General features: G+C 42.1%; 1 long non-coding RNA gene across 5 annotated transcripts in view; it reads right to left on the bottom strand.

The window, feature by feature from the left end:
• Positions 1 to 253: 253 nt before the first annotated feature.
• The window catches only part of LOC117521589, a 32748-nt gene continuing 8447 nt past the window's right edge, over positions 254 to 24554 (bottom strand). For all 5 annotated transcript variants that reach the window (XR_004563985.1, XR_004563983.1, XR_004563987.1 and 2 more), the window contains exons 2-3: positions 24156 to 24229; positions 254 to 451 (exon numbers count right to left, since the gene is read on the bottom strand). This is a non-coding gene — a long non-coding RNA (uncharacterized LOC117521589). The remainder of the gene's footprint in view (positions 452 to 24155; positions 24230 to 24554) is intronic.

Here is a 24554-nt window from a genome sequence, read left to right on the forward strand (position 1 = left end):
GTTGGGGGGTGAGATCCCCTTTAGAAAAACCACACACAGCCAGTGGAGTTCAGGAGTGAAGTCCAGTCTGAGGAGCCGGGGTAGCAGCTGAGATGGGCATGCAGGGCCTGTCCTTCAGAGGTCTGAGGGCCCCGGAGCCACAGACTAACACACAGGAAACCCCACTCAGAACTGTGGAAGCTCTTGTGTTTCATATTGATTTCTCCTGCATGCTGCAAACTCCAGAGGTACTTCTTGCCTTTAGGGACTTCCTCCATCCTTCCCAGCCCACTCACTCGTTCCCCGCTCGGGCTCCGCTGGCGCCGCTGGACCCCTGGATGGAGGTCGGGGCCACAGGAGGAGAGGAGGAAGACGAGAGCCTGTGGCAATAATGATGAGCTATTCCAGGTCTCGGAGTTCAGTCATCCACCAGCCTTCATCCAGCCTTCCAACCACCCACCCTTGTTTCCATCTGAAAGCAAAACAAAAAAAAAAAATAGAAATTATTTTTCAAAATCCCACCTTTGGCATTCGGCATCCCTCTGCTCAATGCAAATGCAAATGTAAACACTAACACTTTGATTAAAAATATGTGGGAAGAAAACACCAACTTGCTCTTTTGCAACCTGCTCCAAGGCGCTCACTGCAACAACACAAATGAAAATGCTCCAAACATCGTGAAAGCAGACACATTTTTCTGTGCTTATTGTTTAACTTCTCCTTCTTCTTTCAGTGATATTCAGGGTGAAGTAATTAAAAACACCACCACTGGCACATCTTATTAAAATGAGGTATTTACCTTCATGGTAATTTTGGACTAACTTTTGTATGAAGCTATCAGTGGTGGACACAGTTCAGCTAATCAACTAGCAACTAATTAGCAAAGATAACTTTTTTTGGGAAAGGATTAGCCTTTAAGCTAACCATTAGTGGACCAGTTAGCTACTACTAAATTTAGTTTTGCTCACTTTAAAAAGAGAAAACTTATAAAAGCTTAACAGTCAATGTGTTTACACCCTAAAATCATACATTTGTTTCTGTAGTTGTTTATAAAATAACCCATTAAGCGAAATTGACACAGTTCTCAAGGTCGGTGGCCCATCCGAAGGCGAGAATTCATGCATCTGTGACTGCCGCTTGGTGAAAACACGCTCAGGCTGTATGCTGTTTTATTGAAATCAGCTGTTTTTTTTTTTGTTATTGTCTCTAACTTGCTTCTAACGGCCAGCTGACAGCTATCATTGCCTTGAACGGTGAGATTTATACACTAAGATGACCTGAAATGAACCATTGTACATTAAATTGACTTTACTGACAACTCTGACCCCTTTGAAAAGTGAACAAATTACATGTATTTGTATGAGCTCAGTGATGTTTTCACTCGAGGCTAAACTACCTGTATACTGACCTTGAGAATGTGCAAAGGCAACAAGCATCAACTGGAGGGTTAAATGCATTAATTATTAAAATAATTTTCATATACATTTTTGTTTCTTAATATTTTGCGTTAATTTAATACTTTCTGTACAGTCAGTAAACTGTATGTTTAATGGGAACTGCTGTTTACTTTAATTTGTTCATTTAATTATTTATGTACATCATCTTCTAATCTTGGTGTGCTTATTCTTTATTGGGAACTTTCATGTTTATGCTTCAACATATTAAAATTTCAGCACATTGAGTCTGTTTTTTCAGGGTTTTAGCCAAAGCGAAATGTGGTAGCTTCAGCTTAATGTTTTAGTTTTTTTTTAAACCACGGTTTAGCATTATTACAGGTAACCTTTCAGTTATCAGATCAGCAGTTAAGATAACCTTTGTGTACCTTCTTTTCTTCTTTGTCTTTCGGCTGTTCCCGTTAGGGGTCGCCACAGCAGATCAATCGTTTCCATCTCACCCTGTCCTCTGTATCTTCCTCTGTCACACCAACCACCTGCATGTCCTCTCTCAGCACATCCATGAACCTCCTCTTTGGTCTCCCTCTTCTCCTCCTGCCTGGTGGCTCCATCCTCAGCATCCTTCTCCCTATATACACTGGGTCCCTCCTCTGCACATGTCCAAACCATCTCAATCTCGCCTCTCTGACTTTGTCTCCAAACCGTCCCACCTGAGCTGTCCCTCTGATATGTTCATTCCTAATCTTGTCCATTCTTGTCACTCCCAAAGAGAATCTCAACATCTTCAGCTCTGCCACCTCCAGCTCTGCCTCCTGTCTTTTTGGTAGTGCCACTGTTTCTAAACCATACAACATAGCTGGTCTCACTACTGTTTTGTAAACTTTCCCCTTCACCCTTGCTGATATTCTTCGGTCACAAATCGCTCCTGCCACCTTTCTCCACCCACTCCACCCTGCCTGCACTCTCTTCTTCACCTTTCTACCACACTCTCCATTACTTTGAACAGTTGACCCCAAATATTTAAACTCATCTACTTTCACCACTTCTACTCCTTGTAACTGCACTATTCCACTGGGCTCCCTCTCATTCACACACATGTACTCAGTCTTGCTTCTACTGACTTTCATTCCCCTTCTCTCCAAAGCATATCTCCACTTCTCCAGACTAGACTCAACTTGCTCTCTACTCTCACTACAGATCACAATGTCATCTGCAAACATCATAGTCCATGGGGACTCCTGTCTGATCTCATCCGTCAACCTGTCCATCACCACTGCAAACAAGAAAGGACTCAGAGCTGATCCTTGGTGTAATCCCACCTCCACCTTGAATGAGTCTGTCATTCCGACTGCGCATCTCACCGCTGTCACACTATTCTTGTACATGTCCTGCACTACCCTAACATACTTCTCTGCCACTCCAGACTTCCTCATACAATACCACAACTCTTCTCTTGGCACCCTATCATAAGCTTTTTCTAAGTCCACAAACACACAATGTAACTCTTTCTGTCCTTCTCTGTACTTTTCCAACAGTATTCTCAGAGCAAACATTGCATCTGTAGTGCTCTTTCTTGGCATGAAACCATATTGCTGCTCACAGATCTTCACCTGTTTTCTAAGCCTAGCTTCTACTACTCTTTCCCATAACTTCATGCTGTGGCTGATCAGCTTTATGCCTCTGTAGTTACTGCAGCTCTGCACATCACCCTTGTTCTTGAAAATAGGAACCAGCACACTTCGTCTCCACTCCTCAGGCATGCTCTCACTTTCCAATATTTTATTAAACAATCTGGTTAGAAACTCTACTGCCATCTCTCCTAGACATTTCCATGCCTCCACTGGAATGTCATCTGGACCGACTGCCTTTCCACTCTTCATCCTCTTCATAGCAGCCCTCATTTCTTCCTTGCTAATCTCTTGTACTTCCTGATTTACTCTCACCACATCATCCAGCCTTTTCTCTCGCTCATTTTCTTTATTCATCAACTCTGCAAAATATTCCCTCCACCTTCTCAGCACACACTCCTCACTTGTCAGCACATTACCATGTGCATCTTTTACCACCCTAACCTGCTGCACATCCTTTCCAGCTCTGTCCCTTTGTCTGGCCAATCGGTACAAGTCCTTTTCTCCTTCCTTACTATTCAACTTCTTGTACAGCTCGCAATATGCCTTTTCCTTTGCTTTTGCCACTTCTCTTTTCGCCTTACGCCGCATCTCCTTGTACTCCTGTCTACTTTCTTCATCTCTCCGACTATCCCAAAACTTTTTCGCCAACCTCTTTCTCCTTATGCTTTCCTGGACCTCTTCATTCCAAGTCTCCTTGTCTTCCTTCCACTGTCCAGATGTCATACCCAGTACTGTCCTAGCTGTCTCCCTCACCACATCTGCAGTACTTTTCCAGTTGTCTAAAATTGCTTCTCCTCCAACCAGTGCTTCTCTCACCTGCTCGCTAAATTTCACACAACAGTCTTCCTCCTTCAGCTTCCACCATCTGATCCTTTGTTGAGCTCTCACTCTCTTCTTCTTCTTTACCTCTAAAGTCATCCTACAAACAACCATCCTGTGCTGTCTAGTGACACTCTCTCCTGCTACCACCTTACAGTCTGAGATTTCTTTTAGCTTGCATCTCCTAGAAAGAATGTAGTCCACCTGTGTGCACCTTCCTCCACTCTTATATGTTACCCTGTGCTCCTCCCTTTTCTTATAATAGGTATTCACCACAGCCATTTCCATCCTTTTTGCAAAATCAACTACCATCTGTCCTTCCCCATTCCTATCCTTGATACCATATCTACCCATTACTTCCTCATCACCTCTGTTCCCTTCACCAACATGCCCATTGAAGTCTGCTCCTATCACCACTCTTTAATGCTTGGGCACACTCTCCACCACCTCATCTAACACACTCCAGAAATCTTCTTTCTCCTTCATCTCACAACCAACCTGTGGGGCATATGCACTGATGATATTCATCATCACCCCTTCAATTTCCAACTTCACACTCATCACCCTGTCAGACACTCGCTTAACCTCCAACACACTTTTACCATACTCTTCCTTTAAAATGACCCCAACACCATTTCTCTTCCTGTCCTCACTATGGTACAACAAGTTGTACCCACCGCCGATGCTCCTGCTCTTACTTCCCTTCCACTTGGTCTCTTGCACACACAATATGTCTACCTTTCTCCTCTCCATCATATCAGCCAGCTCTCCCTTTACCAGTCATACTACCAACATTCCAAGTCCCCACTCTCATTTCCACCCTTCTAGTTTTCTTCTTCTCACGCTGTTCATGGCAATGTTTTCCTCCTCTTCTTCGTCGTCTTCGCCCAGCAGTAGCCCAATTTCCACCAGCACCCTGTTGGGCAATAGCACCGGTGGTGGACGTTGTTAACCCGGGCCGCGACCGATCCGGTATGGGAATTCGATTCTGAGTCTGCATAGTTCGGTTGGCTTGTTTTACGCCGGATGCCCTTCCTGACGCAACCCTCCTCATTTATCCGTGCTTGGGACCGGCACTCAGAATGTACTGGCTGCACACCCCATGTGGCTGAGTTAACCTTTGTGTACCCATCATTGGAAATTATATTTATTTAGCAGCAAAAATAAAATAGTGTTATAACTGTGCCTATGAGAAACAGACACTATGGTTTACAATACAATATTGCATGGTGAGATATTCGGAAAGCCTGTTATTATGCTAATGCAATATAATCCATTATGTGTCACTTTTGTTCTTAAATCTTAGGATCCTCCTTCAGGGGCCAAACAATGACCAGCCCTCGGCCGTTGTTTGGCCCTTGTTTCTGTCCGAACTAGAAACAAATGTGCCCTTGTTTAAAATGAATAAGACTGTCCATGAATAAGCCCAGTTATAAAAAATCTTTGTCTGTGAATTTGTTGTTCTGTACATGTTTTTACTATACAACAGAGGGACAAGTGGGGGAATATCAGCACCCAGAGCCGCCTCTGGTTGGGGTGGAGGTGGGGTGTGTGTTATGGGGTGAGATTGGAAGAGCTGGAGGACGATTCAGACACAATGCCCCATTGAGAAGGTTCAGACTTGGGTGTTAACTCCCCATTCCTTCACATTCAATAGGATCCCCCCGCCACCCCCTGCACCCACCCACAAGAGCCTGCATAGAAGACAATGTTGGTTCAGGGCAGCCCTTCACCTCGCAAGAAAGAAAAGAGCTGCATTATCAAGATGGGAGTGGAGTGAAGGATGGGAAGAGCAGGAGGAGAGACGAAAGGATATGTTTGTGTATGAGAGAGGATGGGGGCGAGAGGGAGGGGTGGAGAGAGGAACACTGTGACCCATGGCTTTGGACTTGGGGAACAAAACGCAGCGACGTCAGCAGCATTAGGCATTGTGCAGACCAAGTTTTCCATGATTCTAAAGAACATACAGTACAATAAAGACCAGCAAGCATCAGCATGCTGACACCAAAAGAGATTACAGTAGACAGTTTTTTGAGAAGCTAATGTAGGCGTTTTAAAAACATAAATGCCCCATAGACACTGAGGCAATGCATTAAAGAAATTGTAGAGTCTGCAAAAAACAATATTTGTGTTTATCCCTTTAAATGGTAAGGAACTGCTGCCTGTCACGCCGCCTTTCACCAGGACTAAGACAGGCTCTTCACACCTATGCCCAGTCCATCATACCACCAAAATTAAAAAGTTGTTTTTTTTTTTGCCTATTATTATTGTTATTCTATCCCTAATCCAAACTTTAACCCAAATGTATACATGCATTTCTGAATGTTAAATGTGTAATGCCCATTGTAATTGTGCATGGGAATTTGTAGGAATATACACGAAATGTCACACTTAACCTTTCTTATCCTATCATACCATACAAAACTCACTCATACATCTTCAACCGCTTACTCCAATTAAGGGTCACGGGGGCTGGAGCCTATCCCAGCAGTCACAGGCGTGAGGCAGGGTACACCATGGACAGGATGCCAGAACATGCAAACTCCAACAAAAAGGCCACAGGTGGGAATCGATCCCATCACCTTCTTGCTGTGAGGCAACAGTGCTAACCACTAAGCCACCATGCTGTCCTCAAGCAAAACTCATGAGAATATGTTGACTAAATGCAGGTTCTTCAAATAGCAGCGTGGAGTTAGACGTCCTTAATGCACTTACCCTATGTACTTCAGACTGGGAGGAGTTCATTGTGACCAACCAGAGCTGATGAAAATACTCTAAAAGGCCCCAGGCAGAGTTCAAACACGCAATCTTCTGATTATGACAAAACGTCTTGCACCATACAAAAACATTCCACAAGAAAACCTTTTTAGTCCTTGACCAAGGTGCAAAGTCCAGAGGACTAATGCCATCAACATCACTCAGCCTCCCGATGATTTGGACACTGTCTGGTCATGGTAAGCTGGACGTACTGACTGAATCCTTGTGGGCCCCTCAGGGCCCCCAAGAAAGGCAAAAAAAAAAAAAAAAAAAAAAAAGTTTTTTACCCTGCTTGATTTATTATATCAATTATCAATAACCTTTCTTCTAATTCTGCATAATGTTTCTTTTGGAGGCTACAGGCAATAAAAATGAATCATTCCAAGGGGTGCCCCAAAAGGGCCAAAATGCCAATTTGCATATTTCTCAATTCATTACTAAATACTACTCAGTAATTTTTTTTCTATAATTCTGCATATAATCAATGTTAAACTACACAAGGATTTTCATTGACCTTGAAACATTCTTATGCTCCATGGCAGAAGTATAAATAAATAAATAAAATAAAATTAGACTTTCTCATTGAATCACTGTGGCAAATTCATATAACTATGCGGTACATAATGCCACTTTCCTGATATTTGGTCAAAATTACTCTTTCTTTGTCCAAAGGACTTAAGGGTCCCTTGACTCTATTTTTCTCATTTTTGTTTGTTAATGGACAGAATTAAATACCCTTGTAGAAGGTTAAAGTAACACAAATGCCATTAAGGCCTGACACCATTTTAAAATAAGTTGAACTGAAGACCAGAACTACAGAACTTTAAAGTAAAAATGTCTTCACACTGCAAATTTTACCTTCGTTTTAACAAGCACAGACTGGCTCACTGGGCATATAGGATTCCAGATATGATATTCTATTAGTCAAGACACAGAAATTAAAAAATCAGCTGTTTCAGGCTAAATTTTGCTTCTAGCATTCAAAATGGCTACACCCACAATTATTAATAACTTTATGTCTTAAACATTGCTTAAACTGATGAGTATATAATACCAAGTTGTAAAAATGTTTGTTTCTGCTGTAAAGTTGAACAATTTAACATGGGGGTGATAAATTACATTTGGAGCCAGCCTCAAGTGGCCACTCAAGGAACTGCATGATTTGGCACTTCTGCATGGCTACATTTTTCAGCACCAGAAACTGCCATTTGTGTCAGAGTAACTGTGATATACGAGGTCTATCCAAAAAGTAACGGACCTTTTTATTTTTTTCAAAAACTATATGGATTTGAATCACGTGTGATTGCATCAGCCAAGCTTGAACCTTCGTGCGCATGCGTGAATTTTTTCACGCCTGTCGGTTGCGTCATTCGCCTGTGAGCAGTGGTCCACCCCCCTCATCAGATTTTTATTGCGAATAAATGTCTGAACGATTTAGAGCTTTGCTGTTGTGTGTTTGGGGGGTTTGGCTGGACATTTTAGTGTTGTTTTCTTTTCTTTGCTCTCCAGGTGGTATGCAAACTGGTTTTTGTCTGTGGAGACGGTGCTGGCAGAAGAGTCCTTCACCCTCATCAGCATTATTAGCTGCACCTGTGGATGATGCTCACGTGTAAACTTAAAGACTTTCAGCTGAAGCAGATAATGAGATGGCATTCTGCATTTAAGCCATGAGTGGTTCAAGCAGAATTGCCGGGAACTCGACCTTGTGACGTTCGGTTGTGAGACGCTGAGGACCGCGCCTGGGTTTGACACATCGTGCCTGTGAAGGAGGACGCGTGAGGGACACATGCTGTTAGCACACATCAGAGAGTCAGTTTGTCGTGTCCACCTGGGGGGTGTTCGGCGGTGAGTCTGGGTCCAGAAGCGTCGGGCTTCGATCCATTTGGGCGCTGGAGAGCGCGCCGTCCTTCACCTCGCCAGACAAACCGCACATTTATGTTGTACACAATTATTGCACAGACGGGAAATAAACTTGTTTTGTTTTTGGAACCACTTTCTGGTTATTTTAGCGCTGGGTTCAGTCAGACGCTGGTCGCGCTCCTCAACTCGCGTCTGCACATAACAGTAGTTCCCGGCCATTCCAAAATGGACCCAGCGGCAGAAGCGGTTCCTTTTGCTGAAAAAGTTCAAGAATACTTGGAGAAAATATGGGAGCAATTATGGCCTCTCGCAAATCAAATTAAACAAACAGATGCTCGCATTACGGAGCTTGCAGCGCAAGCCATTCTGCTTCCTGCTGCTCCAGCTGCGGCACTATCGATACCGGTGCAGATAACTCCGTCACCCAAGGGGAGGCTGAGTGCGGCGGATTATTCCGTGGATTTCCGAATTTTTTCTGCTCAGTCCGGTTGGGAAGCCGCAGCTTTGAGAGGAGTGTTTGTGGATGGTTTGTACGATTCATTAAAAGACGAGCTAGCAGTCCGTGACGAACCAAAAGATTTAGATGAGCTGATATCTTTGGCTATTCGTCTAGATGATCGGATAAAGGAGCGTGGACGCGAGAGAGGGCGGACATCAGAGCGGGTCTTTTCGTCTCGGGGTTTTCCCCGACACAGATCAGGGCTGCCTCTTCTTCGCCCCACTGAGACTCCTCCGACGGGACCTTTGGCTCCTCTTGCGGATGAGCCCATGCAGCTCGGAGGAGTTGAAGCCGCCATATTGCCCCGGTCACATAAGCGTCAAGAAAGAGAACAATGACGTATCTCCAGGTGTTCTTAGACAGGCATAATAATGGACACATGCTGTCAGCACACATCAGAGGTGATGACTGTCTGAATAAGTGTTAACAGTAATTTGGTATTTTGTTACGCAGTATATTTGAACATTGATGAGAATTGTGCAGCTCGCTTCTCACTGCCGTGGCGTACGGAATGATGATCCTCCACCTGTTGTGAGAGGCTGCTCATTTACATAAAGCTTAAATTCAGACCTGAATGTGTTGCTGATAGTGTGTGCCTTTGAAGGATATTTGTTGTAGCTGTTGACTTACCTCACCTTTTCCATCCTTCACAGAGTCAGTTTGTCGTGTCCACCTGGGGGGTGTTCGGCGGTGAGTCTGGGTCCAGAAGCGTCGGACTTCGATCCATTTGGGCGCTGGAGAGCACGCCGTCCTTCACCTCGCCAGACAAACGCACATTTATGTTGTACACAATTATTGCACAAAAGGGAAATAAATTTGTTTTGTTTTTGGAACTGCTTTCTGGATATTTTAGCGCTGGGTTCAGTCAGACGCTGGTCGCGCTCCTCAACTCGCGTCTGCACATAACATTTGCTGCATCAATTTTTTTCCAGAAACTGTGAGAGACCTCCAGGTGGACACCATTCGAAAAATTAATATGGCTTTCAGGGACGATTTTATGGGGATTACACAGATTAAGGAGTGCTCCAGATGGTTTAAAGAGCGCCCACAGCTGCTGAGAGTGCGCCGCGCTCCGAGTGCCGATTGACAGGCTCAAACCCCGCCGAAACAACCAGATCATTTCCAACGTGAAGGCTTTGTTGATCCGGGACGTCGTCTGACTTTCACAAAAAGGCAGAAGGCGTGGACATCAGCACTTTTTCGGCACATTCTACTGTTACAGGAGTTTTTTTTCATGGAAAAAGAAGCGGAGGATTGTGCCACCGTGCCGCTCATGGCACGGGACAAAACCACCTCCGTGTTGGTCTCACTGGACGGCTTTCAGGTGGCTTTCAGACAGCTTCCGTTTGCTTTTCAGTCGTGTGAATATCTGAGAAATTGAGCATGAGCTGGACATGCCCCAACATGTCCTGTGAGGCTTCATCACGGCGTTGCTTTGCGCCATGTGGCTCCGCCGCGACGCACGGAATTCCTCCGCTCCTCTTTCCATGACAAAAACTCCTGTAACAGTGGAATGTGCCGTTCATTTATAAACTGGATGCTGTCTTGATCCGGTATGTCGTCTAACTAGCACAGGAGTTGCGGAAGACGTGGACATCAGCACTTTTTCGGCACATTGAGACAGACGTGCGGAGGAATTCCGCGCGTCAGGATGGAGCCGCATGGCACAAGCAATGCCGTGATGAAGCCTCACAGGACATGTTGGGGCATGTCCAGCTCATGCTCAATTTCTCGGATATTCACACGACTGAAAAGCAACCAGAAGCCGTCTGAAAGCTGTCCTGTGAGACCAACACGGAGGTGATTTTGTCCCGCGCCATGAGCGGCACGGTGGGGCAATCCTCCGCTTCTTTTTCCATGAAAAAAAACTCCTGTAACAGTAGAATGTGCCGAAAAAGTGCTGATGTCCACGCCTTCTGCCTTTTTGTGAAAGTCAGACGACGTCCCGGATCAACAAAGCCTTCACGTTGGAAATGATCTGGTTGTTTCAGTGGGGTTTGAGCCTGTCGATCGGCGCTCGGAGTGCGGCGCGCTCTCAGCAGATGTGGGCGGTCTTTAAACCAGCTGGAGCACTCCTTAATCTGTGTAATCCCCATAAAATCGTCCCTGAAAGCCATATTAATTTTCCGAATGGTGTCCACCTGGAGGTCTCTCACAGTTTCTGGAAAAAATTGATGCAGCAAAGCTCCAAATCGTTCAGACATTTATTCGCAATAAAAATCCGATGAGGGGGTGGACCACTGCTCACACAAAGCCTGCTCACAGGCGAATGACGCAACCAACAGGCGTGAAAAAACTCACGCATGCGCACGAAGGTTCAAGTTTGACTGATGCAATCACACGTGATTCAAATCCATATGGTTTTTGCAAAAAATAAAAAGGTCTGATACTTTTTGGACAGACCTCATATGTATGTTACAGAGGTATAAAACAAGCCATTTCATGGGTAAATTTTACTAATAGCAGGGTAGTTTCAACATCCTGTGCACAGACGTAGGATTATAGTTTGAGGATGTTCAGTGTCCAACTATATTTATCTGTAAGAAGTAGACAAAACACTTTTACACACAACACAGCTTCTTTAAATGACGCACCAATACTGAATCCATGGTACCATATTAAATGGATGGCAAGTTCATTCATTCTTTCATTTTCTGAACCTGTTTACAGTCCTGTTAAGGGTCAGGTGGTGGTGGTTGTGGGGCGGGTGAGCGAGGCTGGAGCCTAAGGGATGTCAAGTTGTACTGCAATGATACTTGTGTAGATGGAGGTGAAATTTAACCTTAGAATATTATAAAGATATAAAGCACACGTGGCTTATAAAGAAGTATGTTTACTTTAAAAGACTACGTGCTTTTAGATTGTTCACCCACCCTGAAATGAAATATCAAAGTGCATTGAGCTGTGGTGTAATAGCTTTAAATGCAATATAATGATAGTCATGCACATTTGTATGAAGTGACAGAATAGTGAGTTTATATAGGAGCCGCTTGTTTGCAGCAAACAGCAAGAATCACATCCTCAGAGGACTTCAATCTGTTTCAAACATCGTTCTTGCTCCTCTGAAGGCTATTTAACAAGCTTGTTTGCTCACAGCTGCTTGTTACTGTTGTAGCAGAGTCAGTGTGACAGCGTTAACAAGGCCTCACTGTAATATTAGTAAGTAAGCTTTAGACGACCCCCACCCAACCCTTTTTTTGACAGGTTAAATAAATGGGCAATAAAATAAGCCATCAGTTGACTGTGTTTCACATCTGACCGGAGACGGTATAGACATGAGGTTGGGAAAAGCTGGAAGGTTTATGGAGAAGCTGTAGCTCTTGGGGAGCCTAATAGGATCCCGTGGCTGGAGTGAGAGCTCACTGTGCCGGTGCACAGGATTATGCCCGTAAACTGGTAAAACAGGGGAGAGAGCCCAAACACTTTCTGCCTCCTGTGGAGGAGCAACAGAGCATCCAGCAATAAGACAGGGAGTGCGCCAAAGGAAAGTGCAGATGCACAAGGAAAGGAGGCAGTTGAAGGAAACACAGTAGATTAGGGAGTTCATACACATGCACTGCCATGGGAAAAATATTTCCTACAAATAAAATGAAAGACAAAGTAGATACAAAGAGAGCTGGGTGAGGGCGCTACACAGACGACGGTCTCACTGTCTAATATGGCCAAATGATGTTTTCTTTTTTGTGCATCCTGAGTGACAGTTTACACTGTGAGGCAGCATGTGAGCCATCATTTTCCAAACTATTTTTCCCCTTCATCAACACAAAGACTCTCATTTGTTTCTCCAGTATCCATCATTCCTTCACTAAATACCACTGTCCATAATATCCACCATTGACACACTTTGTTTTCAGTTCAATAGAAGTTGTTATATAATGCCTGAATAGATCCTTGTCATTTGATTGGTAGTTTGTATGTCATGAAACATGGATTATTCGTCGCGTTTTCCATTGTGGTCCATTTACTGTGTAATTTTGGTGCTATTTTGCATGCAATTTTGGGACTATACGTTTTGTGCAATTGCACAACGCAGCCATCGGGCGTGCTCACACTAGCAGCGGCAGCGGCTTAACTTAAAACCATATGCTTAAAACCAAACATGGCGGGGTTTGTTTTGGTAACAGATGACAATTTGAACAAACTTATTATTATTATCAGTATGTCGTAAACCGTCTGGAGGCATTTGCAGTATTTGCTGAAGTCAAACCGCTGTTGGACTGAGAAAAGCAGACGACAGTCTGTACACAAAGAAGTCAGTGCACGGCGTCAGATATGGACTACATCGTCGGGATTGTTTTTGAAGTATCTGACTGTCTTTGCAAGTTGAGTGAGAACAGTTTTGGATTGGCTTGCTATTTAAAGTTCGTGTTAGACTGTTTTGAACCTCTTGACCTCAAAAGATCAGACACACCAAAATGTAAGTCCCCTTGTTTATAAAATAATAAAATATAAAATCACAAGGATCTATTTTAGGCATTATATGAAACAAAGAATGAAGGTTTTCATTTGTGTAATGGAAAGAATATTTCATTTGGTGAAAGATGGAACATTCCATCTTTCACCTCAAGAAATATTCTTACCATTGCACTCACAAACATTCATTATTTATTATATTAACAGCTGAGTGGATCCTTTTCATTTGATTGGTGGCTTGTATGTCACCACATCTGATCCTCGAGACTAAAGCAAAGCAAAAGCAAAAATCTTGAAAATGGATTGTCATCCATCTGGATGTGATATGTTGATGGGTTTCATGCACAGTGCTGAGCTGATCCATCAGCGTGTGATGGATCACTGAGTGCATGCTTTGAACGGTGAATCTTCAAATATGACACACATGAGTGGCACAATAAGAGTTTTCTGCCTACCAATATGGCTCCTGCACATGTGCACTCCAGCACGTGACATCATCGCAATGACTCAAGTTTAAATGCCACAGGGACTGCTGGGTACGTTCAAAGGTCAAGTCACTCAAGCTGCATATTCCCAGGAACACAAAAGCAAAACAAATGCACAAAAAAAACCGATTCTCGTTTCTTGCCCACAACAACATGCAAGAGTCCCGTTTGCGACTTTAATCAACAGAAAGGTGAGTCAAGAATGATTGACATCTTTAAATAGCATTGACGGAGGTTGATGAATAAATTGTGGACTTGCTGCTTCTGATTTGAGATCCGGCAAATCTGAAAACTTGCAATCTAAGTTGTACTAGTCAAACTTCCGCTATGCTATGTTTGTTTTATGAATGAGAGCGTCTAAACTGTTAAACGTGAGTGGAGTTATTAAAAACAGGTGACAGTGTTACTTTGTGCTCAGCAGAAAAATGTTGTCAATTGCTTTAGGCCCTATTTTTATTTTATTTTTTTAATTGGCTGTTCAGCCAGCACCACAGTTCTGATGTCACTCAAACTGCTACAAAACACACAGAGATGTTTGCTGTGTTTTCACTCACTAAAAAATGGAGCCCACATTGTTCTGCAGGTCACATGACCAATGTCCCAGATGTCTGATTTCATGGATTTTAAAAGCTGATTTTTGAACGTTTTGAATGCGGGGGACATCCCATACATTCAAAAGACAAAAACGGAGAGAGATTTTATTTCAGTTTTTATGCAAAACATTTTAGTCTTGTCTTTATTCGTCAACAATAATGCATTTGTTTTAGGGGTTTATAACTAAAACATAGTGTCGTTATTGTCTCATTTACATTATGAAAAAAAATGGTAATTGACAAATATGTTTCATCTTGTCTCGTCTGACAAAATTAACACTATCTCGGATGAGTTCAAATTTGAACATTATTGGATTTCATCAAGACCCTGTAAGTGTATCAGTGCCCAGCAGGAGGTGCTGTGCAATGAAGTAAACCTCAGACACTGTACCTAAAAAAAAAAAAACAAACAAACATTGGAACCCTTGTGGCTGGAGCACCTTCCTCCCATGCCAGTGGCAATGAGTTCAAGACCTTAGAGGGACACATTAGCATTGCCTGCTTTACTGAAAAGAGTACTGATTCTTCTGCACATAATAACTTGAGCGAAATTGATCAGGATTTCATCAAATTTAAACTGAGCATCCCAAATGAATGTATTGTTGACATTGGTGAATTTGAGAGTGATCAGATTTCCCAAACATCCTCAAAGGAATGCCCACTGTCCTGAACAGAGTATTGATTATTTTGCCCATGATAACCTGAAACAAATATTGAAACAAAATTTGAACCAGGTATCCCAAATGAGAGGACATCATATACGTTCAAATTTGACCATGATCTGGTTTCACCACGACCCTCTAAGGATATCCTAAGGATTTTATTAGAAGAAAACTGATCATATCTAAATTCGAGTCACCTATGAGTCTTCTGGCAAACCATACTTGAAATTCCACATTGTTAATTATTTTAATAATTTCTCCTTTTCTGTGCCTTTCCACCGTGTTACTGGCAATGCAGCAGACAAAAGTTGCACTCTGCACAGTTTATCCTAACACAGCCACAGGAACCTAAAACTCTTTCAGAGATCTCATGGATGTCTTGGTGGCTTCCTTCACTAGTTTCCTTCTTGCACATTCACTCTGTTTTTGACAAGTGCCTACTCCAGGCAGACTTACACCCCGCCCCATACCATTTGTGTTTCTTAATGATTGATGTACCTGAGGTCCTAAACATTTGCAGTGAGTCAGAAATGTTCATGTATCCATCCCTTGAATTGTCTAAACATAACTACTTCACAGCAAGAAGGTTGTGGGTTTGCTTCCCACCTTGTCCCCTCAGTGCAGAGTTTGTCTGTTCTTTACGGGTGCTCCCACCTCCAAAGACATGAATTGGAAACTTTAAATTGACCGTGACTGTAAAGACATTTGTCTGGCTGTATGTGGTCCTGTGAAATGTTAAAGAATGTTAATAAAATATCACACTCAGTCCATTCAGTGCATTATCACTCTCATGTTTATTTTCGTGCCCCAATTTTCATGACGTTTTTTTTTTTTGCTATGATCTTCCCCTTCTCCTAACTCTAACCATAACCATAGCATTAGTATTGTCTGTACCCTCCCCCAAACCCTAACCATAACCCCCCAGACCCCCTCCCCCCATCGCCACACATGTCGTACCCCCATCACAAAATTAATTTGTTCCCACATCACGAAAAACACCCCATTTTCGTACCCCGGCACGAACCCTTAGATTAATGTACTTTTCGTAACTCAGTCTCATGAACCACTGTGAGACTGGGTTGGTGATAGACTGGCGTCCTGTCCAGGGTGTCCCCTGTCTCACGTCCTATGACGTCCTATGGGAGAGGCTCCTGTGACCCCTGATTCTATTAAGCAGATAGACAAAATTAATTAGACAAAATGGCTGTTATTCCTAAATGGTTGAAGATATATATTTAGAACAAAATCACATCTTCATCATCTCACATAAGCACATCTTGATTGTCTTATTCCAACTCTGTTGTCGTGGTACACAGAGGCCAAATTTAAAAAGGGTGTTGGAGCAATAAGGACTTTCTTGCATTGATGTTCTTCAAACCTGAACATTTAACTTGCTGTTTCTCTACCTACTGTATATGCCTCACTGTTTTCACAGACATTACGCAATAATACAATATTATCCTCTGACATCAGTCAAACCGTGCTGCATTCTGTCACCTGCCATGTTTAAAGATTTGTTTCCACTGCCTCTCTTTGCCTGTGGACCTTCAATGGCTGCAAAGGGTTATGTTTAAATAGCAGCACACACACTAGACCAACAAACCTCATTAGGGCCCAAACACTTCTTCTGGGAACAAACACTAGCTGGCACATAACCCCTCGCAATGGACTTCCTGGTGGCCACAGTGACCCCGGACAAAACCTGACAGAGCTTATCAGAAGGACCCCACCCTCTCTATGTGAAGCTTATCTGAATAGTAAAGAAGGAACAGGCAGGAGAAGGAGAAATGAGAAGATCCTTGCTCATATACTCAAGCTTGTCTTTCGTACGGTGGAATTACAGCGAGGAGCTGAAGCAGTAGTGCAGCAAATAAGGAGAAAAATACTTCAGTTATACAAAGAAACATAAAATTTGGCACACTTGCTCACTAGGACCAACTCTTTTGAAAAGTTTGGATAGCCACGCAAAATTTCAATATGGCCACCATTTTTTCAAGATGGCCGCCAGTTGTACCGATTTCCCTCATTTTTTGGCTATACATATAAAAGAATACACATTCAAGTGTTCCATTCCTGTTCCACTTTGCAGAACAGTTAATTTAATAAGTCATATATATATTTTTCATTATGATGAATTATATTTAACAAAATGACTATCGAGGGACCCTTTTGCTATGAGAAAAATTTCCAAAATCCCTTTTGCGATAGAAAACTTTCTTTTTTGTTTGTCTGGTAAGAGAACTTGGTTCTAGGATTTGTATTGCTATACATGATGCACAAACGTATGGTGGTAATAAAGAAGATAGAAGCAAATCACAACAATGCATTGAAAACTCCAAATTATAAGGCTGGAATTTTAGTTCCGTTACGGCGTTGACGTATCCTAAATTATTTTGAATGCAAGAGTTGTGAGATACCTATAGATGCAATCTCTGCGTGTCATGAAATATTTTCAGAATTCATGAATGAAAAGATGGACTATAGATATCTAGGGAAAATAGAACTGATCCACATGTGCATCATTGTGACACTGGCTCAATTTTGCAGTTACAAGCCAGTAAATATGCACTGTATGAGTGGCAGTCTTGCCGGACAATGATTTGATTTAGTGCACCTTTTGGAAGAAAAATATATTTACCACTTTCACTTTGTGCTATTTTAATTGTATTCTGTAAGTATAAGCAAATGAAGATCAATAAAAAAGTATGAGCTCATTTATGTGGCTTGTGGGTTTGCAGCTGAAAAAACTTCAGGCCAGATAGGAAGAAGATGTGTCCTTTTCCAAAAGACATTAGGCCGACTAACTCAGCAAACCCATACAAAAATCATAAGCTCATTCAGGAGACAGCTTACAGGTCACATTTGCAACTGCACAAACCTGTACAAGCTAGTCCGAGCCTGTAGCATTTGCACCTGCCACGGCAGCCAGATTTGCAGCCACATTTGGTGAGTTGTTCACAACTCTTTGCAACTGATGTTGACAATTGAGTTGGCTGTCCAGTAGACCTTCCACTCATCACCTGCTTTCTCCCAGCCCCAGTCAGATGGACTCTCTGCTTCTGGCTGACGTAGTATTGCCTGAGCCCATATGCATCCTGCCTGGTATGCTGCACGTTTGGTGTGTTGAAGCAGAGCTGCACTGGTAGGAGGGATGGCTTCATACGACCTCTGCTTCCTGGCAAACAGGTCAAGTCTGGCTTCATCTACACTGTCAACTGTGCTGGATCTGTCATACATGAGAACCACAAACTTATCCAGAATCTCCATGTCTGCATCCTCAATGGACGAAGGGTACTTGCTCAGTTTAGAAAATACTGGGGTAGCCTCTGGGAACATATCCCAAGTTTGCCAAGCTGTCTTCTTCCCTTTGTTTCTAAAGGCTGAGACCACATCACAGCCAGTGAAGGCATGGAAGAATAGCATTCCTGTGGCCCTCTCTTGGCCTACATAGTCTGACAGGTCGTGGATGGGAATCCAGCGAAGGCTCAAACCTTGACCGAATGCCAACCACAACTGCTGCACACCCATACTATGTAGAGTTGAGAAGACACTCAAGCCAATGACCAGCACATCTGTATCATTGGCTTTGATCATAACAGACTTGCTGCCATGTCCCGCAGCATACCTGGCATGGACAAATAGGCGGCTGTCTGCCTCCTCATGAGAACATATGTCCAACTCCCCCAGGCTCACTCCATGGTTGCTCAGGGCTTGGTTTCCTTTGGTCACAATGACTAAGTTTGCTGAAGACATTCCAGCAATTTTGTCAGCCAGGAAGCGAAACAACTCTGACTTGTTGTCAGTGTTCCTGACAAAGCTTTGCCAATTTGAAGGAACAGTGTTCTTTTCTGTCACCTTCCACCTACCACCAGATCCCCTTTTGGATCTTGTGTCTGCTTCCACTACACTACACTACAACTAGTACTTTTCTACCATATTGGGAGTTAGTAAAGCCAGGTGGAGCATTAGTAGCTGACACTGAACCCCATGCTGAGTTTCACAGCAGTGAAGTCACCAGTGTGCCCTGGTTGTGCATTGACATTCACTCCTTCCAACTACATAGATCACTAAAACTACTATCTAGATTATACAAAGACATCAATAAATGCTCAGAAATGTATGTGCTAGAATGACTGTCATAGAACATTCTCACATTTTAGAAGTGAATATTTATTTTCAAATTAAATATGACAAACAACTAATGATTTTGACGGCCATATTGTATGTCGTCCATCTTGTTTCATGTGTGCTTTTCCAAATTTTAAGAAAAAAACAATGCTTTTGCCAACTGACATTGCATAGGCTCTATAAAACCAACAAAGAAACGCAAATACATGGCCAGGAGGGCATAATTGATGTGATCAAAACTTCATGGTGGCCATCTTGAAAAATGGCGGCCATCTAGAAATTTTGAGTGGCCATCCAGTGAAAATGATGACTTAACCTATGTAGGAGATGTGTAGAAAATTTCATGTTTCTTTGTATAAGTGAAGTATTTCACTGAAAAAAATGAATTTATCTGCTGCACTACAGGCAGGGGGAACTGAATGAGTGTGACACCGTTCTGTGTAGCTTGGATGCAGTTACACAGAGATGTGAAGGGACCAAATGGAAAGGCTGCACTGTTTTGTTTGGTGCATCAGTATTTGGAGAGAGATGGAGAAGAATGTGCGTGACACTGTGAGACCGCAAATGAGCGGCTGCTTAAGTAAAACCAGGGTGCTGTGCTGAAAAATCAACAAAATGTGAACTTTGTTACAAATAAACTCATTAACTATATGCATCTTGTCTTTCTTTGCTTTTCTTGTCATGATACTTATTGTGATTGTGAAATTTTCAGATTAATCACACGGCGATTTGTAATCTCCCCAATAAACATCACTGTTCTCTTCAGAAAGTGAAGGTTCCACTGAGAGTTCAAATGGAAATTATTCCTCTGTAGTTGCCAGATCTGCCTCTAATCCTCTTCCGTCCTCTGTTTATTTTTTTTATTTTGTGTGTCCCTAAAGAAGACCTGTGTGTTTAGACACTGAGCAATTCATAGTTTAAGATCTCAAATAAAGAACAAGAGCATGTTTGTCTGTGCAAACCAGTGGCATATCCAGACTTGCTGTATTTATGCAGGGTTGGCATGAAGTATGAGTACAGAGTACACACATGATTTTGATTCAGTATCTGAAAATGGCCAAAATTCCTGGATCAGATATCAGAAATACTACTACTACTACTGATAATAATAATAATAATAATAGTAGTAGTAAGTCCCTTTGGCTGCTCCCTTGTTTGCACTCGGGGTCACCACAGCAAATCCGAGGTGGATCTGCATGTTGAGTTGGCACAAGTTTTACACCGGATGCCCTTCCTGACTCGCATTGAAACCAAGTGCACTAACGACTTGGCCACCACCCCTGCAATAATGATAATAATAATAATAATAATACAATCCAGTTCTTCTATTGCACAGCTAAGTGATGTTGTAGACTATGTGGCTAGTTTAGAAAAGTGCATCCAGACAAATGTATTTATTAACAGATTAGTGGTTTTAAGAGGGAAGATGGCATCAGATTGGTATCAGCAGATACTGAAGGTTCCAGTACTGGTATTGTATTAGACCCAAAAAACTGGTATTATACTATACCTAACATGCATGCACACATGCACCCATGCCCCCACGCACCAGCTTCCTTGATTAAAAACAAATCACAACATTCAGGTTTAAGGCTGAAGTTATGAGAGTGATAATAAAGTCAACCTTTTTCTAAATAACTACGTTGTATAATACCCAACCCATATGACAAAACTATTTTGGGTAAATTTATTTATTTTAAGCCAATGAAAGAAGGGCCCACAGCACAACAGTTCAAAGTTCTCACAGCTGGAGACAGCATGACACTCAGCTCTGAAACTGTAAGTTGGGGCCTTGGCTGTGACGTGGAAATAAACCCAAATCACTGGTGTCAGAGTACAACATGCAAATCGTAAGTCCCACCTCTGACTGGACAGATTATCATAGTTTTAAAAAATGGGGTAGCACCTGAAGTGACCAGTCAGATTTCAGCAGTGGCCTGTGTCACCCTAGTCCACCCTCTAGACCCACCCATGTTACATGTGCTGCATGAATCCAAATTTAAAAAAAAAAGCATAAACTGACAAATCTATATTGTCAAACATCTTGAAAATTATTGCCTCATTATTGAAAAAAATTACTCCATTTGGGGGAGTATTATTTTAAAACATGACAATAACAATGCAAGATTCACAGAATGATAAAAAAAAAATCACACTCAGTCCATTCAGTGCATTATCAAGTTTAAGTTCAAGTTTGAAGTTATGACCTAATTGTTGTCCCATAAAGCCCAGAGGCCCCCGATGAGAGGTGCAAAGAATTCTGGGAGAGTAGCAGGTGTCTCTATGCCACAGAGCTTCCCAGACAGCTTGTTAAGTTGCACAACTTTAAACACACACATCTCACTCTGTGTGTGTATGTCTGCATGTATATATTAATGATAGGACTTGACCCGAGCGAGCTGTGGCAGTGTTTCACGTCTTGCTGGGCGTGGGAAAAAGACGGGACCCCCTTTTCACAGCTGCCTTGGACGAGGCCCGGACTGCTGGGGGCCCCCATACCCCTCTGCACACCCCCTGTTTTCCGTCGTCCGACTGCCCCCTCCCCCTTCTATCCCCATTCAGACTCTGGCCTAGTGGCTTTCAAAAGTGGGACCCCCTTCCCAGCCCTCATAAATACATTTCATTATTGAAGCCCTAGTTTGCATAGGGATTCCAAAGAGATGTGCACTCTGCTCGTGAGCCTTGAAGCTCCCTCAGCCTTTTGGACTGCACAAGTGCAAATTTCCACTTAGTAATCTGTCTGTGTTAATATTTGTTTTAAAATAGGGAGCGCGCGCTGGCAAAGACGTTTTAAAAATTGTATCATGCATCACCTCTTACTGAAAATTTCCTTCATTTTTTTTTTAACTGAAATATTGCAAAAAAAACAAGCACGATGGAAAACTGTTTAGCATGACCATTAGAAAGAGCTTTGCAACTGTGTATACCATCTGCCACCGGCTATTGTACAGTACCTCATGCACACTCACACACACAGAATTCTTCACCCCACCCCTATCCGCTGCAATGCATTACTGCAGAGATTATCTCCTATCTGCTGTATAATACTGAGTTAGAATTTACATCCACTTTAGAAAACAGCAGCATAGGCCGGGCCTTGCATATGCTAATATCAAGCTTGGGAAAATCTGGGTTACTCAGAAGAGGTCCATATAAATTTGAATAACTGAGCTGTCTATTGAGCTTCGGCGTTGTGAAACCAGGAAGATTTGACCTCGCTGACAATATGCACGTATTGTTTAATAAGTAATGCTATTTTTGATACAATTGGAACCTTATTACTGGGAATAATACTGTTACTTTATTTAAAAAAAACTGAAGCAAACACCTGATGGGCTTGAAGATGTATATAATTCATCATTAAAAATTTTATAAGGCTAGAAAACAAGCTCAAATGTTTCTGTAAAACAGCATCGATCATCTTACTTTGCTTAAAATTGACAGTATATTAGAAGACTGTTTTAATGCTGCACCTTTATGGCCATCAGTGTTTGCAGTAATCAGGGAGCACAGGACAAGGGGAGGGTCGCTCTCTAAGGCATTACAGGCGAAAAGGAAAGAGCCAGCCAAATATTCTTTCCACATGAGCAGGTCCACACCTTGGGTGAGCCCTATACGCCTATGCTCGCCTAACGGGATAAAGAACCGCAGCAAAGATTACACGGCCACCTCCCCTGCACCTACCACACACTCTACCTAACAAATAGGATCATAGTGTTTAAAGGGATAAAATGCTGAATGTGCCAGAGGATGGAAATGAAAGAGCGAGTGCTGCGCAAGGGGTGATGCACAATGTAAGAAAATGTTAATACTTCAAAGGGGAAATGAATGATAGAATTCAAAACGGAGCTCTACTTCACTCCCTCTGCACCATTTACACTCTGTTGCTGTAGGCGACAGCCTATTGCAGCTGCACAGTATGTATATTCAGACACATGCGTGTGTGTGTGTGTGTGTGTGTGCGCGCGCATATGTATGTGTGAATCGTATAAAACTGAAATTTACACTGTGTGCAAATAAAAAATGGCAGCAAATATCCCTTTAAAACCCATTTGCTGTGGAATAAGGCAATGAGGACTGCACTGTGTTCCACAATTTTAAAAAACATTTTTAATTCTAAGCACAAAATTCTTAATATTTCATAAAAAAAATAAGAGGCTCAGTCTGTGTCTTTTTCCTATATGTACAGTATTGTTCAAAGGTCTAAGGCACTCTTTTTTTGGTATAAATGTGTTTTTGGTACACCACACACACATATATATATATATATATATATTCAGTAGATACATATTTCAGTAGGCCAAATTTGAAATTTTCAAATGTTGATTTCAAATAACAAAGGAAAATAAAATGTTACAGCTCACGCATTTATCAAAAAAGTAAAAAAAAAAAAAAAAACCTCATCAGAGTTAGAAAGCCCTTGATTCTTTTGTATGTTTACAGCCCAATGCGTGAGTCTACAAACACAAGCAACGGGGTAATAATCTACGGATATTAGATTGATTAACATGAAGTTTTCGTAAAACTGTAGGATAGTTCACACCAAAGGGATTTAAAGCTGAAGGGATCATAATACAAATATTTATTAACTCATAATGCTTTGCACTTTGTTATATCTGCAACTTTTTGCTTGCAATGTTATAACTATATACCTACCACTTTTACACAGTATTGAATAGCCTATTGTTTTTTTTTGCACCTATTCATGTTCAACTCCATCTAGACAGCTCTACGCTGCATGTAGCTGCAGGACAGTAAACCACCAACAAATGCTACATGATCTCTGGCTCAAGACACAAGAAATATGATGCAAACCTGCATAAATTTATCATTGTACCTAAAATATAGAAATGAACTGATGGAGAGTTGCATGATGATTGCATGCAAATGATGAATGAACCGTATCTGCCACATGCATGAATTTGAGCTCTTTACCTGCAGGCTGATGTTGATCCTCATCGCTGCTAGCAGTTTAGCTTCTTTAATGCAAACCTTCGCACAGCCCATTTCTAAGACAAAGAAGAGAGAGAAATTATTAATGTAAAACTACAGCTCTCAATAGTTTGAAAGCTTGCAGAAGAAGATAAAACATGGAATTAAATTTAACAGCAGTGCACCAGCAGTTTGCCTGTAATCAATTTATTTTGCATTTCTACAATGTTAACTGTATTTTCTATTTAATACTTTGTTGATGAAAGTGTCTGGCGAATGTCTGTAATGAAAATTGTCACAAAAAAGCTTCAGTTCAGTGAGGATAGTCAAAACTTCATTTGACAATAAAATGTAGTATTTATGAAAAAAACACAGTATGTTGGCAGTGTTAAATTAACACTG

The sequence above is a fragment of the Thalassophryne amazonica genome, chromosome 12 (assembly GCF_902500255.1).
Source record: "Thalassophryne amazonica chromosome 12, fThaAma1.1, whole genome shotgun sequence".
In the NCBI taxonomy this organism is placed as follows: domain Eukaryota; kingdom Metazoa; phylum Chordata; class Actinopteri; order Batrachoidiformes; family Batrachoididae; genus Thalassophryne; species Thalassophryne amazonica.